This window comes from Columba livia, chromosome 6 (genome assembly GCF_036013475.1).
Source record: "Columba livia isolate bColLiv1 breed racing homer chromosome 6, bColLiv1.pat.W.v2, whole genome shotgun sequence".
NCBI lineage: Eukaryota > Metazoa > Chordata > Aves > Columbiformes > Columbidae > Columba > Columba livia.
Window position 1 is genome coordinate 30,099,829 of NC_088607.1, and position 18,257 is coordinate 30,118,085.

Below are 18,257 nucleotides of genomic sequence, written 5' to 3' on the forward strand. Positions count from 1 at the left end.
AATGGGTTTGAGAAGATACAGTGTAATCAAATTCAACTGCATTTTTTTAGTACTTTTCATGTCATGTCTCCCAAGGTGCTTTACAGCACAATAATCATGATTAACTCTGGATTTAATCAGTGAACTAGTACAGTAATCCACAAAGTGGGACAATGAGTTAGACGAGTTTGATATTGGTGAGGACCCTAGTGACCACGTTATAATTCGTGCAGGAATGTCTGTGAAACCCATAAAGTCTGGGTGTGTTAAAGTACCTGGGTAATCAATTCTGTATTTCAGAGAAACAGTTGGAACAAAAGTCCACAAGCATTTCTTAGGTAACATAACAATCCGGGGACGGGAGGTTTGGGATGCAGACTTTGTTTTGGGACGGTGCTGACAAATCATAAAAGGACCTTATACCACATTTTCTGATGTGCTTCAGTTTTGCTTTCATAAATGTTTGTAAGCGCAAATGTCTCTCAAACGTGAACTCCGTGAATTGCAAGTACTGGTTTCTTGGCAACCACATCAGGACTTTGCTATTTGCAGCCAGAGAGGAGGGTGTATTTTCAAACAGACTGCAAATTTAGAGGATTTGATGGCATTGATGGTAACAGACATTTATGGCTTATGTTTTAATTGTCTTTAATCTTGCATTCTCAGTTCTCTGATTCCTAAGTGCAATACACCACCAGTGTGGTGAGTACCAAAGTAATCTTGAATTACCTGGGTAGTGAAAACCTGGGTAATTTTTCCTGGTTATTGGAAGACAATTTTTGAAACAGAAACCTTTCTTTTAGGAATGCTTCATCACCAAATGAATTAAATAAACTAATTTTCTAGAGTGTTTTGGGTGGATAACAATGGGGACTCAATCTCTGTTACTGAGAGATGATGATGAGAGGAATTGAGGAAACTTCATTCCTGTGTACGTGCCTCGAGAGAGGGGCAAGAGGTTGTTCAGGTGTGGAAGGAAAGAGCCTGGAAGGGGCAAAGGATATTTGATTTAGTGCTACGACCCAGCAAATTTCAAGTATACTTTTCCTCTTCTTCCTACCTCCCTCCTTCAACTCACTACCTCAAATCTGGGGAAAGTATTCCCTGTCTCAGATCGCTGTAAAATGCAGAGAAACTGAGGGATGTCAGACAGAGTAGACAACAATCCACCAGTTAGAGTCCAGAGGCCTGTTACGCAAGCAGTAGTAGTTCAAGTCTTAAATGTATTTTTCTCTGCCATTCAATATGGTTTACATAAGTCAATATTAAGAAATATTAGTATGGATGAAGAATTCCTTTTTAGTCTTTTATTATGGTGAACAATTAGAATTATTTATGTTAAGATTTTATTGCTTTCTGAGCAAATGAAATCTGTGGTTTTGAGAATTGTTTATGATTTTGTAAGATTTTGTTTCTAGTGCAGTTCAGGTGAAGAAAAGAGAAGGTCAGTGCAAGGAGAAAAATGAGACATTTTCATTCTCTTTCTGTAGATGTTGGCACAGGCTCTAGAATGCATGTTCTAAATGTGCGTTCGATCAGGGTTTTAGACCATGGACTCTTAAGATTAGAGAGAGTTTTAAAATTATACCATGAGGGATTTATATCCTACTTTGGATAAATGCTGGCTAGCACTAGTAAAACAATGTAATTGTCATGACTCATCGAAGTTTGTTACAAAGTTTCTCATATAGAGATACTGGAATCTAAATTCCCCAACACATTTAACAAACGTAAATGAATTGACCTTCCCATACTGTCAGAGAAGAGATAAGTTTCCTATAGATAAGGAGCTTGCAATAGAAGTTTCTAAAGGAGTTACCAGGTATATTGTGGTCACAGCTAGGAACCAGGCTTTGTTCTTTGTTGCCCTGACCAGCCTTTCCACACTCTACCCACCTTTGCTCTCCTTTAGCCCTTCCTTTGGAGTTCAGCCCCTTCAAAGTGTGTCTGTTATTGTGGTGGCAGTCGTTGGTCCTTTTGTCTTTCTATTTAATCTTGACAAATTTTTGTATTCTGTGAAGTGGAGAGAGCAGTCCTTATATAACCTTCCAGGGGTATGGGAGAGTTGGCTAGTTCAAAGATGCAGAACTTCTTGAACCAGGGAACTGGGACTTTACTAATATATCCACACAGGGAAGAAGAAATTAATATCCCCTTCACACCTGGAACTTCTAATGTCTCCCTGGACTATTCATGAATGCAACCAATGCATCATGTCTTTCTCAAGCTCACTCTGCATGAAGTCACATCTACCGACATATTTATTATTTATTAAATGAAATATTTATTATTTTACTTGCTATTATTTTCAGAATCTCTTGACACAATTATTGAATTATGGATGAGTATGGGTATGTTAGTTTGTGCAGAGATGAAGACGGTACAGTATAGATTTCAATTTTTAGAGTTAAGTAAAATCTAACTACGTAATGAAAAACAAGAAATCCAGATGAAGTATCTATTATGCTAAAGCAAATGGTGTTACTTTTTACTACTTCACACTGGAGAAGGGCCCTATTTTTGAGATGAAATCCAGCATCTCAAATTAATTTTTTATGTTTCTTGCATGTAGCAGGATTCATTTTCTCCATCATCTAATGGATCGTGTTTACTGAATCTGACAAACCCAAGAAACTGAGCTTTCAGACATGGAGGGCAAACAGCTGCCTGCATTTGTTTGGCATCATCGATTTATCAAGACTTTCATCTTGTGCAGATGATTATGAGTTGAATTTCCATCCCTTCATAAAAAGTTCCATTATTTTTCTTAAATCTTTTAAAAGGAAAAAATGGTGTTTAGGAAAATGGCAGAAATATTTTACAGAAAGTTCATAGGGATGCTATGGAGTAAATGAGCGGTCATTGCCTTTCTGTTTGTTATTTGGATTCAGTAGAGAGGGAAAATATGATGCCTTGAAGACAATAGTCTTGATCCTGCTTTTAGCAAGGTCAGTAGCAAAACTTCTGCAGTTCTTCCTCTCAAAGATATGGATACTCAGCTGTTTGAGCTAAAGAAAGACATTTTCTTCTGTTGAGAAGAGATTTTGCAACTGCAGCAGTTCTTTTGGTTGAACTATCTGTCTGGTAGTGAAAAGACTGATGGCTACTGCTACTGTGGGACAGAAACCTGCTTCTTTTCTTCTGACCCTCTCCTTTCTGCACGCTGTGGAATATCGCAGCTCCCTGGCGGGAAAATGGACCTTGTTGCATTGAAATCAATGGGGGAAGTTACCACTGACTTCAACATGAGCAGGGTTAAGCCCAGAGTTACACAATCCTTTTACAGATGCCTTGAATCCACCACTGTTTAGGTTTATGATTTCTGTCAGCATTACTGATGCCTTGGATCCACAGGGCAGGTGTGGGCTGCAGGTGGAGAGCAGGTGGGGACCTGATGAGCAGTGGGGGGTGGCAGCTGTGAGGGAGCCTTTGATTGGGAACTGGCAAGAGCTGGGTGGGGGTGGCTTTGCTGGGAGCAGGGGAGGGGCTGTGTTCCACAGAGGTGCTGTGCTCCACAGAGGTGCTGTCTGCTGGACCTTAGGTGGGATTTCTGCTGTTTAGAAGTTGATGATCTAGCTCACCTATACAGGTAACAAATAAGGCTTATTTGTTTGTTTTTTGGAGTCAGTTTTGCTTATTGTGAGTGTACATTTTTGTATATGTTTGGACACCTGTTTTATGTTTGTAAGTTAGGCAAGATGTAAATCCTTTCCAGAACTACCTTAGGATGAGAAGATTAGCGTGTACTTAGAGGCACAAAAGGTCAAACTTAAGCCAGAAAACGTAGAAAAAATATATCTATATTTCGGAATTAGTAACCCCTTTGGGCAGGGAGCTACTGGATTGTTACTTATCTGTTATTTAGGTATGCTGGGCACCTGAGAGTCATGGACAGATAGGTGTTTTGTGCCTGCAAAAGGCAACTCTATTGTGTGTTCAATGATTATAAAATTGTAAGATATTTCACCAGATTTGCACCTTGATGGATTTAGTGCAGCTTGGCTTTTGCATTGGCTCTTCATTGTTAGTAAACTAGACTGAGATCAAGACTTTTTATGGAATTAAAATAGATAGTACAGATTGTGAAGGACGTGTACCAGGAAATTACTTTGGATTTGCTTATCTATGTATATGTGGGGTGGCAAATATTGCACCCTGTGCTCTATGGGTTGATTCTCTCCTGCTTGTTTTATAAAACCCTTTTCACCTGTAAAAAGTGTCAAAGGCAAGCAGCAAAGACATAATGGTGCTATAGATGTAAGAAATGATGCAAGTTACAAGATAATATAGTGGTATGCATGGTTGTCTTTTCACAACAATAACCCCTTTAGAAAACTAGAGGGTATATCTTTAGGCAGGTGATTGGAAAAACTTGATTATGCAATTGTTAAGCTCTAGTATTAAGAAAGTAAGATCAAATTTCCTCAAGCACCAGCTGAATCCTATTGTGGTTTATTATTAGGTACATTTGTTAGATTAGGTACATTTTAACAGACACTCCATTTTAATTCTTTCTTTCCTAGATGCCTTATTCATATAATTTACAGGACTTTGAAATGAAACAAGGTGTACACTCTGAGGCCTTAATTGTTAACTGCTAGTAAACAGAAGTTTTTTGCATTAACTTACTGCAAAGGCTGCTGAGTAACTGTTCTGTGGCGTAGTTTGCTCTTGTTTGGGGGGATTGTTTCACATTTTGGGAATACTAATGGCACATTATGAATTACAAAGATTTATTTCAGAGGCTGCAAAAGCGGTGAGACATCTATCTGCTGGAAGAGAGCTCAGTGTTCTTAAACTACCAGTGTGTAAATGAACTCTTAGATGTATTCTTTGAGCTCTGTGAAGTGCTGCAGTGTGCATGTTTCCAGCTGTGAAGGATTACTGTTGATCCCAATACCTCATCTGGAGAGAGATTTTTAACTCACACTTTGAATGACTGATTCGTGTCTCAGTGGTGTACACACAGAAGCGTAATCCATTGATTACTTTATTTCCTACTATTCATAGGCACTGCTTATACATTGCTTTATCAACTATAAACTTCATTACTGAAAGCTCTTATCTGGAGTGCTGCTAATAATGAGAGAGCTTTTACTCTTGTTAACCGTCTCTGGTGTGGCAGAATGGGTTTGTTTTACTTCTCAAAAATACATTTGGGAGGCAAAAAGGGGGAAACAATTAAATAAAATGGTGATGCCTACAAGCTGCCCTTGGGAACTCCAGCCAAGCCTTCTGCTCCCAATAAACTGAAGCCATTTCCGCTTCAGACCCCGAGCAGAAATTGAGGTAGCTCCTCGAACCTAAAATAAGGAGAAATAAACTCAGTTGCAAACCAGTCTGAGCCAGGAGTTCCTTCTTACTGCCTCAAGTAAGAATGTGGAGACTGTTTTTATTCAAATGTTGTAAGATATGTTAGAGATTTCTGCTTTGTCTGTTCACTCCTGAATACTATGACTTGCATCTTCACTTGCAGATATATGCAAAATTTCAAGGTTAAGCATCAACTGTCACTGAGGTATACTACAGTCCAAATAGGGCAGTATATTAACACTGGATTATTGGGTATACTCTGACAAAGAGGATATGGCTATCAGAAGCTGTGTCCTGCCTGGAACTGGAGGCGTGACATGCTTAGTTTGTTGTGTAAACAAGTATTTTGTTTTTCCTACATGCTACATCAAATAGTTTTAAAATTAAAATTCAAAGTTAAAGAATATTTTTTGGATGTAAATTCATCAGACCTTTTCTTTTGTCACTTAACAAGTCAGTCAAAAGTTGAATTTGGTGATGAGCTCTATTCTGAACTGACAGATACCTAAAAATATGATTGATTTCAGCCATGGAGCTATGACTTCTCAAGGTTTTCTTGTAGCTGCATTATACATGAGGGAAAAATATTGAAGCTACCTTTACTGTCTTGAAAAAGCAAAACCAATAGTAAACTTGCTATGTTCCAAAGAATGTAGAAATACATTCTGAAATCTAGATGTTTTAACTGAAAAAATAGTTTTTGCATATTGAAGCTCTTGCAGATTTTTTCAATGTGTATCTATAACAATCTTAGCACATTTAAGTCTCGGTATACTTAGTAATTTTAGTCTCATTCTGCTTACACCTTCCAGCTTGTTTTAGCCTTTTAGCTAAAAAAAAAAAGGAGTATATGTGGGTTTGTTTGTTTTTTTTTTTGCCCAGCTTAGGTTGATTAGTGACTTTTCACAGAGAACTTGGAAGCAGAGGCCCAACATGGAAGCTGACATTTATGAGGCAAAGACTGATGGAGTTTACCTCGCAAAAAGCCATGATGTCAAAAGCCTCAACTTCTTACAAGTTAATTTTGGAGTAATTTTATGCTTTAGAAGGTGAGAAATGGATCACGAAGTGAAGAGCCAAGTGTAGTGTGTGAAGGGGCTGTAAAAGCAGCCCCTGTGTCTTACCTGCCTTTGAGCCAGCTGGGACTCAGCCTCAACTTTGTACTTCTCAGCACACGTGAGAAGGTTCACATGCAAATGAAGATGGAGATACTATACGCATTTTCTTGGGTGACCTTCACAGAAAAATTGAAATCACAACTTGGGTTTTGGTGTGTGATTGTGTATATGTGAACTTGAATCACTGGGTTAATTTTGAAACTGGTCCCAGTTACCACCTTTTGGTTTGTGTCATGAAGCAATTTCAGACTGCACAAACCATGTCTTTTCAGATGAAACTACACTGGAAGATGCTCTCCGTGAGCACACCTAAAGCTGATAAGGGATAGTTACCCCGCAGCACTGGATCGGTGCTGCTCCCACGTAAAAGTCTGTAATCCTATTCTATGAGCACTTGGTCATCAGCACTAGCTGATTGACTGCTTCTGGTGTGAGTTGGCCTCACATTGTGTTAAGTTACTTGCTAATACAGAGAAAGCATGGGATTTATTGATTTATTTATTTATTGGTGCAGTTGTAAAGGAAATAAAGGGTCATTTGAGACTGAAGTTGAGGGATGGAGGTGTGAATTACCTGTTGAGGTGATCTGAAAGCATCAGAATAGATGTGCTTCTCGTTTGAACAAATCTATTTATACTTGGATTTTTATTATTTTAGTGAGGATAAATGAAAATCTCACCTTTCTCACTGCTCACAAAGGACAAGTGATGATTATGAGGCCACTGTTCCATCAGACAGTCTGTGAAACTTGTAGGGTGCTTTCCTGACATAAGAGAGAAACATATTTTAATCTTTCCTTTGATGACCTGGATGTCTCTGTCTCTTTCAGGAGTAGGGTAAATACCAGCTTTTTAAGTGATTACAGGGGGGTTTATTCTGCTTTCAGTGTTTCCCATGGAGGATTTCCACTTCGCATACAGTATGTTTGTCACACTCGGTGAGGGAGGGTGACTCGAGACTGATAACCAGCCCCCAGGTCTCAGCCCTTGCTCCAATCTGACAGTGCAATATGGGGCAGCTTTAGTAATTTGTGTTGCATGTGTTATGTTCTTAATAACGAAGATTAACCTGAGTGCCAGTTTCAGGACTGTGTTTATAAGAATATTTAAATAAAATGATAGCTTGGATTCCACAAGATTAAGCAAATGCAGATGGGGGGAGGTGAGGCCAGGCCCAAACTCAGTAATTAAGGTTGTGTGAACGTATCACTTTCATCTTCTCTTCTACTGTTCCAATTTTCCTCTTCATCACGTTTTACAGATTCTTTTTTAATCTGTCTCCTGGGTGATTTTTTTTTTTTCTTTTTGAGAGAGCTTGTTGTGCCATTGTGACTGTGTGGAATAATGGGCCGTTTCTCCTTTCCTGGCACTATTTATTCACATAAGATGAACTGTGATTTTTGTAAGTTTTTTCTGGTTAGAGAGCTCATGAAACCTTTTCATGGTTTGACATGCCTGATATCATTTTGCTGTGGGGCTGGACCATACCTGTTGTAGTATTTTCCCAAAGCTATTTTCCCTATGGGAAACAGGAATCTAGCGTACTGGAAAAATCATATATGCCCATGGTGTCACAATTTTTTTGGTAGGTCTTTCATAAGAGCTTTCACATCTTAAAGTAACATAAAAACTGTGAAGGGGCTACTAGGTGAAAGTACAGTCAATCAAAATGTAAAACTATGTATGTTCCTTAGAAGTCACAATAGTGTATTTTTCATTAATAATGCATTTTGGATGCAAAACTTTTTCTCTCATAGGATGTTACCAGTTATTGAGGAAGTAGTCCATGGAGTAGTGATCTTGAGCAAAGTAATTAAATCTCAGTTCCTTTCTTTAAAAGGTCTGTGTGTGTTGTGGTGTGGGTTTTTTGTTTTGTTTTTCCTCTCCTGATTAGCATTTTTCTCTTGTGTAAGATGACTGGGTAACTCCAAGTGTTTTCAGGCTTAGGCTTTTTCAGAGGTGAAATAATTCTGAAGAGACAAAAGGGGCAATAGCCTAACTCCTTTTCCTTCTTACATGTGCATATAGTCAAAGACGTATTTAAACATAAATACATGCACATTTATTTATATAAATGTGAGGTTTAAAACAATTTTGGTGGGAACTTGTAGAATACACCACATACTATATGCTTCTGCTTTATAAATACGCTATGCTCTGTGTTAATTACTAGCTAAGAGAAAACTTGCAAATTATGTTCACCATTTTATCTTATTTTTGAAAGGAAATTTGTGTTTGCGTGTGTATTTCCTCTTCCCTTGTAGTTTCTGGTCTTGTTTAATTCCAGCCAAACTTGGCAAAGGGCAAAATCAAAGGAGGGGTGGCTGGTTTGAGGAGATCCTATTAGCATTCCCTGCTGGGACGGAGCCCCCACACCTATAGGAGCTGCTCTCTTTTCATTACAACAGAAATTCTAGATAGGTGGACAGTCTTGTATACTCCTTGGCTGTGGAAACCATTGTATTTGTTGAAACTGTTCATGCTTTAGATTCCAAAATCAACTCTCATCAGGACACAAATCCATGAGAAATGACACTTAACTAGTTCTGTTGTTTAAATGACTACTTATTATACTTTTTTTTTTCCCTTTTTCCCATCCCTCTCTCCCCGTGAAACCACTGTAGAACAGTAGAGACTTACACTTGCTTTCAGAAAAATAAATTTTATAAAGTGCGCCCTGTTAAAGCAGTAAGTGGGCTGCAGCGTCTGATTTGTACAGACAGCATATCTTCAGTTAATTAAGCTTTTTGGTTGATCATCTTGCTGTATAACTTCAGAACAATTGGACCACACTACTTGAAGCAATAAAAGCAAATGTACTAAATGTTGCTCTGCTTCAAAGCTTTTCTAGGATACTTCTAAGTCATGGGTTGTTGATCTCAACTTTTTACAGCTATTCTGTATTTGAAAGATGTGACAGTTTGCCATGGAACTAGGTGGAGGGAGTAGTAGCCTTGTGTGGTATTTGGTGTTGAATGGCATAAGTTAAACAACAAAATAGCTTTGTTCTTTGGAAGGGACCTAGAGCTGGGGAAATAGTCTACGTTTATAATAAAGATGATTTACTTCTACTTTATAGTGGACTGGGTTGAAGTTTTTAACTTTTTGGAAACCTGTCAAGGAATAAGCATTTCTGTAGTACTAATGCATTATTCAAGCCAGGGAAAGGCTAACCTTCTCATAAAACAGCAGGGGAGATACTGAGCTGCTTATCATTTCATGGAACAATGTATGAGGCAGATTACAAATGTTTCGGAGTGCTGTGGAGTCTTGGATGCTGAGCTGTTTGATAAAGTACTCATGAGTACAACAAAGCCTCGGATGTAAAGCATCCAGCTGTTATATGCTGTGAACTGGCACGTTCCAAGTACCTGCGAGCTGTATTTAGAGTTAGTGCTTTATGAGCAACACATTACATCTTGGATACAATATTGGAAAGTAAGTTGTAATGTTCTGCACATCTCCTGTGTTCTTGGGGAGTGAATATTGAGAAATGGATAATTACAGTTTTTCAACTATGATAGATAGGTCTCTGACAGTAATTGTGGAAAGAAGACAACCAACCACAAATATTTCCTGTGTAGTCTGGTCTGAAGGAGCCAAGGGTTTTTTTTTGGGTACTACCAGAATTATGTGTTTATATTTACGTGGTCCCTCAGCAATCACCATGGAAGATCTTGGCTTTGCAAATATTTAAGAACTTAAACTACAGTTCTGAAAATTGTTTATCGTGCTTCAGACAGAACACACTGATACCTGACTGAGCGTGCTTTTATATCACTTTTGATGAGGTGGTGAATAACCCGTAGCATGTGATTCTCATCTTTCTTCAAGAAATATAAATAATGCAATTTTAATTGGGTCTTTTGGGTAATGAATTTATGGTCTTATATGCTTAAAACTTATTTCTTTTCTTTAAACTGGATGAGATATGTTTTGGTAGATTGAAGACCTCAAGCCTTCCAGGATAGTCCATGTGGTATTTGACCAGCCGCTGAGCAGGCATGCAAGTAGCGACCTTGTGTGAAGTCAACAGGAGCTTCATGTCTCTGAGCTTAATGTTTGTCTAGCTAACTTTTTGAAGCTTTTCCAAGAAAAGCAGCTCCAGGGGGAAGGATGATAGAAGAGGATGGTGAAATATGCAAATACTACTGGGTTTTGGATCCAAAAATGCAATTCTGAACTTTGGTCCAAACTTGACTTAAGTTAGCCCTATCTTTCTCTCCCTTTTCTTTCTTGATTCTGCTGATCCTGTAAACTGAGGAGGGAAAAACTACATCCCTTTTTTTGAGATTGGCTTGAGGTAACTTTGCCAGGCTAATGAGTAACCTTGGTTATGTATGGATTCATGAAACAGACAGAGACGACTTGCTTGGAAAAAAAAAATCTTGAATTTCTAAATATAATTGTTGCTTATCTGTTCTATATCTCCTCTTTACCACTCAGTTTCTGTGTGAGTGGAGAGCAGTGCTTGACTATCATGCAATATCTGGGCTTTGCTTATTATTCTTTCCAAAGAACTTGTTGGTTACCTGGGTATGCCAGGAAGTTTGTATGCTTTGTTTTGGTTTTTAACAGTGGCTACGTTACATGTTATTATTAGAGATTTGACTTCTGTTTTGCTTAATTAAAAAAAAAAAATCAAAACTGGAAATATTTTCCTCCATAGCTCGTGCTGTAGTAAGTCACTGCTCTTCTAGTAGTACGTTTGCATGTGTGAAAATTGGTCCAGATTCCTGCTCTTGCAACTGTCACAAAACTCTATTTGTGTGATTGTTATTTGCCCATCTTTGGTATATAGAATGCAATTGCATTTACATATAGTGTAGTTTTGTCCAAATCCTTAGTCTATTTTCTTTTGTTGGGAAAATTCATCCTTTAAGACCACTGTGCTTGATTAGAGATGTAGGACATGGGTTAAGCTATTCAATTACATTTGAAAATATAGCTTCTGAGAACTGGCTGCAACTTACTGAAAAGTGTTTCTTAAGTTCTTTGTTTGAAAGGTAAATATCTAGATATAAGGGTAAGTTACTGCAGCTTTTTTTAGGTAATAATTACAGTAAGTATTTAAGAATAAGATGCTTTTAGTATCTTTACAGTTGTTGAACTGTTCCTTTAACAAGATGGAGATGAGTGCTGTAAAAGACAGAGATGAACACTACCTTAGTGAAATAAGGTAGCTAGGGTTTTAAAAGCAAGGAAGCTAATAAGATAAAAGCATATTTTTTGACTGCTAAGATTTATTCCTCAAGATAAAGTAAGTATCTTAAACTGATCTGGAGACTACATGTTATTAATAGTCAGATATTTATTAAAAAATTGTAAAGCCCTCTGAGGAAAATGTATGATTAAGTCAAAGATCCTAATCTATCAGTCTAGCTTAGAGCTGGTTTGATCAAATTTGAATCTCAGTAGCGGTACTTTATTATTAAACTGCAGAAAGTATATTTATTTGAAACGGAAGTTCTTAATTAGTATTTCTGCTCCCTCCACCATAAATAATCTTAGGTGCTTAGTTCAAGTGTTTTAAATACCAAAGCAAGATGAGAATAAGAAAGAAACTATTCTGAATTTCAGAACAAAGATAGTAATAAACCCCCAAACACAGAAATATGAACTAAGTGTAAATTTTCTTCTGTATGGCAGGGATAATGTGCAGTACTTCATGGCTTTAAACAGCTTAAAGCTTTTCTATAGTGTTGTGGGATCAACTTTTTTGGTTAAATTTTTAATTCTCCAGAAATCTTTGGTTACAAAGTAAAACCTATTTGTTAAACAAAATGTTTGTTCTAAAGTTGTTTCTAATTTGAACTACATATAATGAATTTCAATGATGCTATCATGTCATATAACATAGACTTTACATGGATTCACAAGTATCCAGAGGAATCTTGAATGATTAAGCACTGTGTCACACCACACTCTAATGTGTTCCCTATATGCAGCCTCTTTTGTAGAACGAAGGAGTTGAAATATTCGACCGGGTTTTTTCTGTTTGTTTTTAATCTGGTCATTTTCTTCTTCCTGCTACCCATAAAGCTTCTCTTCCTTAATAACTGGACTCCAAGGGAGGGGAAAATGAAAACTTATAAATTTTAAAACATCTCATAAAGATGATCTAAACCAGCCTTGCGATCTATAAAAATGTTACAGATTGTAAGTCATGTGTCTGGGGACCTTCCAGAGCTGGATGCAAGTGCTGCTGCTTATTGGGTAGTTCCCATTTCTAATTGCTTGGGGTTTTATGATGCTGAAGCTGTAACCTGTAAGTGTAGCAAGACTAAATGGCATCTTTTTGGAGCTGAGAACAGTATTTATTTATTTTCAATTCTGGCACTGCAGCAATGGCCAAGAATTAAACATTGGAATAAAAAAAAAAAAACCTACAAAAATCTCTGAATCCTTTTGGGGATTAGGAGTGAGAGACATATTGGTGTGAATATTGCCTCCATTGGATAGTGTATGTGCAGAAATCAGTGTTGTAAGTGTTATGAACATTGACAGAAGTTTAGATGTTTCAGCTCCATCAGATGTAGGATTCTTGCCTTTTGCCTTCCTCTGTTGGTTTAATAGAAACTCCTGCTCTTGGTTGCAACAATAGAATCTGATGTTTTCTTTGCAGTTATTGGGTCCACTAACCCTGTTTCCTTTTATTTAAAAGGCGTTACTTGTTAATTTCTAGCTTTATTGGTTTTTATTGCATTAACTTTTTCCTTCTGTAAAAAAGTCTTGATTAACCAATAGGAAAATCATAACCTGCAAAGCACATGAAGATGTAATCTCCAGGTTTTGTCAGTGAGCTTTACTTGGTTCTTGGGCAATCACTGCAGGAGAGATGAGGTCACTCACTCGCTGGAGCCACTGGGTCTTCAGCTTTTTTTCTGGAGAGCTGGTTATAAAGGTGACAGAAATAATGAGGGTGTTTTTCTATGCATTTGTGCTCAGAGCAGTTAAATGCAATCACCCCCCTCCCCCCTTTCAGACATGTCAGAGTAACCTCTGGAGTTCAAAGTTGGTGAGATTCTGCTAACTGTCAGAGCTTGAGATCATTTGGCACCTCACAAGATCTGACGTTGGAGCGTAACAACCTTTGTGCAGTGTTGACTTGGACAAAATTCAAACTAGTGACCTATAGCAAAAATAATTGCTTTTTTTTGGTGGAATTTGTACTGCCAAGGTTCTCTTTAAAGCTTGGAAATCCTGCTGTCACTATTTGTTTTCGCACTGCAGGAACAGCATCGATCTTCCCCTTGTGTGTGTTGTGCAGGAAGAGAACAAGGCATGCAAGGTTAGTTAGTGGCTGTGCTCTCCGGGACAACACCACTGGCTCTTTTTGGACAGTACAGCTTGAGATAACTAGATATTATGTGCAATTCAAGTCAGTCAAGTCTTAGTTTGAAAAAATCTTGTATTTTTCAGAAGGCTGCATCTGTGTAAAATAGTAGGGATTCCTGATTTAAATCAATGGAGATTATAAGTTGATGGAGAAAAATTTTCACTTTGACAGGCTTTTATATGACAAATTGCAAACGATTGTCACTCTGGGGGGTGGTGTGGGAGGATGGGTGGGAGTGAAAGAGGAAGGAGTCTGGATGTGTGTAAAATCCTACTGTTCTCACCACTGGGTGCACTTAAAATGTCATTGTTATCTAAGATAAAAAGGATACTAAAGAAAAAAGGACTCTTCTCTGTTGTGTCCTCTGAAAATACCCATAGGAGGTTCTAGTTCCCTCTCAGCACAATAGGAATAGGGTTTAGGATAATTTAGGCAAGTGAGTTTCAGCTCAGTTGTTAGAAAGTTTTCAGTCCTTGCTTGTTAAGGGACTGGAGGGCTACATGGAATTCACAGGTGTCTTCACTTTTCCTTTACAAGAAGAAAACTTTTTATGTGGTAGCAAATCCTTGGCCTTAACTCACAACAGCTAATTGTCCCAGTCAGTTCTGCTGTCCCACCCATTTGGATGAGCATCCAATGGATCACTTGTCCAGCTGTGGATGGGCCTCCCCAGACCATGTACTGAAGATGACACTGACCCCAAGTAATTAGCTCAGAAATTCTTTTGCTGTTTAGTTAGATAGACCAACGCTGCAGAACCGAGTTTGTGCAATGGATTGTACTCTCAGCATATCACCATGACACAGAGAAGTTTTTTGCTTTTTTTTTTTCTTTTATTTTTAGTTAGAACAAGAGTTGGCCGTATATAAGTACTTTCTACTGAAAGGTGTCTTCTGTTGACATCGTGGGAAAACAAAGTGCAAGTGTGGTAATCTAAAGGACTATACAACAGGGTTATATCTTGATATTATGCTCAGAAAAACGCAGAATTTTGGGTGTTTTCCTCCTCCCGCTACGATTTAAACAATAGCAGTTTCACGTGGATTTCATTGCAAGCCTGTGCCTGAACGATGGTCTTCATCAGATTTCCACCCAAAACTCCCTTTGGCTTTTGGTGATCTGATTTATTCCTGCAGTGAAATTTTAAAAATTCGGGGGATTGGTTGGATAAAAAGCTGAGCTTCCTATTTCCAAGCGTATTGTTACCTCATATAGATAGCATTGATTCAAAAATGGCTATTGCAGCACACTTTTCATTGATATGCACCTGTACCAGTTACTGAAATGTGACACAAAAGCTCTTCCTGTAATAAAGAACTCTTTTTTTTTTTTTTTTTTTTTTTTTGATGGATTTTGCCTTTTGGAAATAGACTCTCTATTCTCACATCCATGCTGATGATGGTTCAGAACACGAATATACTTTATTTTCATCTCATAGAGAACACTGAAGAATAGTGAGCTGATGAAAGTACTAGTACCTGTATCAGTTAGTTTTTCATTGATGTGACAAAGCTGCATGCTCAGTTGCAAGCACAGAGAGACAGACGAGCCCAAAAGGTTAATTACTTCTCATTTTCTTATCTTTGTGTTTATTTCAAATGCTCATCTCTTCCAGTGCCTGAAGGTGGCCAATTAATCTTATGTACTTTTGTTTCTACCAAAAGAATGGCTGTGGTGTGCCTTGCTGTTCTTAATAAAGGCATGGAAAGTTCTTTACTGAGGAAGAATACCAAAAAGAACAGAAACCTATTTTGCTTAGAAGCCTTTTTGAGGGGCTGTTTAAAGCTAAAACTTGTAGTGAACTTCGCATGAAAGTTCTTCCATTAGGAGGATTGTGGGTTATGCCCAGGGAGAACTGTGGTCTCTACCTTTCTTCAAAGTAGAGTTATTTTGTTCCCTGCAAATTGCATTCAGAGGTAAGGCTTTCAAATAGAACCCCAAAACCAGGGAGCCAAGCCACCTCCTGTAGTACACTGTCTGTGCTTCCTGGCTTCTGCCTTGCAAAGTGATTTGCAGGGCAGTGATTTGTCACTGTGTACTCTGATTCTTCCCCGGCTCTGTGGAACAGAATATGGAGATCTGCCTGCTATTGTGTTATTTATTATCATAACTCCAGAAAAATAGGATAAATCAATGTTTCTTCTGTGGTGCCTTGAAATCTTAAGCAAGACATTATTAAATTTTTAATTTAATTTTTAAATTCCTCATCCTCCAACCTGTTTCTATCAATTCCCCGCTGCAGAGTTATGTTAGAGTTGTTCAGTAGTCACTTCTACTGTCTGAAATGTGCTTCTTGGCTGGCCAAGAATCAGTAATATATTGGGAAATACATGTTTAAGGAATGTCAGCATGAAGTCACCATGCAGAAAGTAGAATCGGAAGTCCAAGAAGTTTAATTAGTATAAACAGTGTCTGGGAGATAAAGGCAAAGTACTTTAGAGATGGACATAAAGACTCCTGCAAAGGGATCTCTCTGTGATCAAAATCATAAAATAATCAGATTTTTAAATATGTTAAGAGTTGTGTGTGGTTTGTTTGTTTGTTGTTTGTGGGGTTTTGGTTTGGTCTCTTTTTTAATAGGAAACCTCTTTGTTGTTGTTCTTCTATCTTTTCCTCTGCAGTTAAAAAGTATTACTCAAAGCCACCACTGATGCCTCATTTAGGACATCTCCATGTCCTAAAGGATATAAAAGCTAAAAGACGTAGCTGTAACAATACTTGATAGTTCTGTGTAATTTGTGCCAAAGCAATAGAAGCAAAATAATAAATTTCAGCTGCATTTTCTTTAACAGGTAATCTAAGCAGTCCTCTAAACGTATCATACAATTTACCCTAAATTAATTAAAGGGAACTTCTCAACTGGCTGGTTACTCACAGAAAGCATTTTTGGTTAACTACTACAGAGAAATTTTGGGAAAAGAGAAGTTTTGTTATGCTCTGAGTGATTCTTGTGAAGCCTCCCTGGACTCATAGACCTATTCCTAAATCTGTAATTGACATTGCGTCATTTACTTTCTTACTGGGAAGGAGTGTTTTTGGGTGAGGTGATGCTGAATTGCATGCAAGTATCTGGGAAACGTGGCTTAATCTTCTTTTGATCAGATGGAAGGCTGTCTTCAAAACTGAGAAATATACTGTATGACTATTCATTTCGCAAGATGAGGATATGCTTTATAGGTTTTTTTCATGATTATCCAGGAGAAGGGATCTGCTTGATACTGTTGCTGTACTGGCACAGGTGGTTTTCAGTAGTTCTCAAATAAGCATGTTGGTAGGTGAGAGTCTCTGGAATGTTTTTTGTGAAATATGTATGGTGGAAAAAGCTATTTATTTTTAAGTGTAACATGACCTGGAAAAAAATGGAATATTTCCAAATACAATTTTGCTAGGCTTTGCTTCTTGCCTCACTTTTGGAAGCATTTGTTTGTCTCATGCTGTGATGCAGCATACCATGTAACAGGAGAGCTGGAAAAGAGGATGTTTCCTCCATTCTTTTCCAATATTTGGTTTGCTATGTAGTTCTCTTTTGTTATTGCACTCAAAGAGTTTAATCTGCTAAAGCCTTCCGTCAAAAAATATGAATTACTGGAGTTGGAATATTATGGTAATGAGAAGTGGTTGGGGTAGTTTAGCAAGTAGAATACCAGACATGGACTCAGGAGATCTCTTCAGCTTTGTCCCTGCTTCTTTCACTCTCCAGCACATGTCCAGCTTGCTTCTCCATTGCGCAGTTTCCTCCTCTTCAAAGCAGTGTTGTTAATACTGTTTTAAACTGCTTCAAGATCTGTTTGTATGATCTCATACAATGAGACTTATTTATTTATTTATTTCCCCCCCTCTTAAAGTTGCAGCTTAAAGGCCCTTTCTATTCCTGTTCTATTAAACAAAGACTGGAATTAGAGCTTTTTTGATTGCTTTCCCTTTCCAGCCAGGTCATGTTCCTGGACCTGAATTTGATCTGCGGCCTAGAAGAAACCTGAATAAACAATGCTAAGAACTAATGATTTCTCTGCTTATCAAGTTGTGATGAATGTCCTTCCTTACGAGGCTTGAAACCACTTAATTTTTAGAATTCTCCTTATATATTTTTATGCTCATTCTCATTTTACAGTAGAGGTTAAGACTTGAAAAGCAAGACTTCTCACATCCTTTATTCCTGCAGACCCTTGGTTCTCGAAGTATAGAGCTTGTGTTTACTGGACAGGATTTGGACTGGATATATTTAAGCTGATGGTCAGTGGTGAAAGATTTCTGTGTAAAATAGCAAAAAGAGTGGCAAGAGCATTTTTATGATATAGGGTATCATCAGCCACACTGGTAAAGGAGATTGCTAGCCAAATGAGTGACAAATAGGAACTACATCAAATCTTGTAAATCAAGTTTATGAAAAAGAAGAATGATAGTTTATGAAGGTCTCCTAAAGTTGAAAATGTACACATTTCCATTTTAAGCCAGTTACAATTGTGCATAAATTAGTATGCTGAAGTCAGCACATATTTATTGTATAGC

At 37.8% G+C, this 18,257-nt stretch overlaps 1 protein-coding gene across 12 annotated transcripts in view; it reads left to right on the forward strand.

Annotated features, from left to right (window-relative positions):
- GRID1 (glutamate ionotropic receptor delta type subunit 1) overlaps window positions 1-18,257 on the forward strand; it is a 564,590-nt gene that overhangs the window by 150,716 nt on the left and 395,617 nt on the right. The window lies entirely within an intron of this gene.